The sequence below is a fragment of the Phyllobates terribilis genome, unplaced genomic scaffold (genome assembly GCF_046119375.1).
Source record: "Phyllobates terribilis strain yellow unplaced genomic scaffold, ASM4611937v1 Scaffold_1779__1_contigs__length_211448, whole genome shotgun sequence".
In the NCBI taxonomy this organism is placed as follows: Eukaryota; Metazoa; Chordata; class Amphibia; order Anura; family Dendrobatidae; genus Phyllobates; species Phyllobates terribilis.
In genome coordinates, this window is record NW_027364539.1 from 57,501 (window position 1) to 60,000 (window position 2,500).

Here is a 2,500-nt window from a genome sequence, read left to right on the forward strand (position 1 = left end):
TTTTTTGAAAATTTCACAATTTTGTGAAAACTTCCACAAAATGAGGTTCTAGTATGTTAGAGGGCATCCCAGGAGGGCTCCAAAAGTGTGGGTAAAATATATATCCCACAGGGGGAAAATTGAAAAAAAGTTGAAAAAAAAAATTTTTGGGGACTTAGAAAATTTTTCAACTTTTGTCAGACTTCCAGACAGGGGAGCGTGTCAGTGCGCGCATCCGATTTCAGTTCCAGAGCGATTCGCGCGATGAGTCCTTGATACTTAGTCGTTTTTGGCAAAATTTCTGACTTTTTGAAAATTTCACAATTTTGTGAAAACTTCCACAAAATGAGGTTCTAGTATGTTAGAGGGCATCCCAGGAGGGCTCCAAAAGTGTGGGTAAAATATATATCCCACAGGGGGAAAATTGAAAAAAAGTTGAAAAAAAAAATTTTTGGGGACTTAGAAAATTTTCACACATGTGTCAGACTTCCAGACAGGGGAGCGTGTCAGTGCGCGCATCCGATTTCAGTTCCAGAGCGATTCGCGCGATGAGTCCTTGATACTTAGTCGTTTTTGGCAAAATTTCTGACTTTTTGAAAATTTCACAATTTTGTGAAAACTTCCACAAAATGAGGTTCTAGTATGTTAGAGGGCATCCCAGGAGGGCTCCAAAAGTGTGGGTAAAATATATATCCCACAGGGGGAAAATTGAAAAAAAGTTGAAAAAAAAAATTTTTGGGGACTTAGAAAATTTTCACACATGTGTCAGACTTCCAGAGAGGGGAGCATGTCAGTGCGCGCATCCGATTTCAGTTCCAGAGCGATTCGCGCGATGAGTCCTTGATACTTAGTCGTTTTTGCAAAATTTCTGACTTTTTGGAAAATTTCACAATTTTGTGAAAACTTCCACAAAATGAGGTTCTAGTATGTTAGAGGGCATCCCAGGAGGGCTCCAAAAGTGTGGGTAAAATATATATCCCACAGGGGGAAAATTGAAAAAAAGTTGAAAAAAAAAATTTTTGGGGACTTAGAAAATTTTTCAACTTTTGTCAGACTTCCAGACAGGGGAGCGTGTCAGTGCGCGCATCCGATTTCAGTTCCAGAGCGATTCGCGCGATGAGTCCTTGATACTTAGTCGTTTTTGCAAAATTTCTGACTTTTTGGAAAATTTCACAATTTTGTGAAAACTTCCACAAAATGAGGTTCTAGTATGTTAGAGGGCATCCCAGGAGGGCTCCAAAAGTGTGGGTAAAATATATATCCCACAGGGGGAAAATTGAAAAAAAGTTGAAAAAAAAAATTTTTGGGGACTTAGAAAATTTTCACACATGTGTCAGACTTCCAGACAGGGGAGCGTGTCAGTGCGCGCATCCGATTTCAGTTCCAGAGCGATTCGCGCGATGAGTCCTTGATACTTAGTCGTTTTTGGCAAAATTTCTGACTTTTTGAAAATTTCACAATTTTGTGAAAACTTCCACAAAATGAGGTTCTAGTATGTTAGAGGGCATCCCAGGAGGGCTCCAAAAGTGTGGGTAAAATATATATCCCACAGGGGGAAAATTGAAAAAAAGTTGAAAAAAAAAATTTTTGGGGACTTAGAAAATTTTCACACATGTGTCAGACTTCCAGACAGGGGAGCGTGTCAGTGCGCGCATCCGATTTCAGTTCCAGAGCGATTCGCGCGATGAGTCCTTGATACTTAGTCGTTTTTGGCAAAATTTCTGACTTTTTGAAAATTTCACAATTTTGTGAAAACTTCCACAAAATGAGGTTCTAGTATGTTAGAGGGCATCCCAGGAGGGCTCCAAAAGTGTGGGTAAAATATATATCCCACAGGGGGAAAATTGAAAAAAAGTTGAAAAAAAAAATTTTTGGGGACTTAGAAAATTTTCACACATGTGTCAGACTTCCAGAGAGGGGAGCATGTCAGTGCGCGCATCCGATTTCAGTTCCAGAGCGATTCGCGCGATGAGTCCTTGATACTTAGTCGTTTTTGCAAAATTTCTGACTTTTTTGAAAATTTCACAATTTTGTGAAAACTTCCACAAAATGAGGTTCTAGTATGTTAGAGGGCATCCCAGGAGGGCTCCAAAAGTGTGGGTAAAATATATATCCCACAGGGGGAAAATTGAAAAAAAGTTGAAAAAAAAAATTTTTGGGGACTTAGAAAATTTTTCAACTTTTGTCAGACTTCCAGACAGGGGAGCGTGTCAGTGCGCGCATCCGATTTCAGTTCCAGAGCGATTCGCGCGATGAGTCCTTGATACTTAGTCGTTTTTGGCAAAATTTCTGACTTTTTGAAAATTTCACAATTTTGTGAAAACTTCCACAAAATGAGGTTCTAGTATGTTAGAGGGCATCCCAGGAGGGCTCCAAAAGTGTGGGTAAAATATATATCCCACAGGGGGAAAATTGAAAAAAAGTTGAAAAAAAAAATTTTTGGGGACTTAGAAAATTTTTCAACTTTTGTCAGACTTCCAGACAGGGGAGCGTGTCAGTGCGCGCATCCGATTTCAGTTCC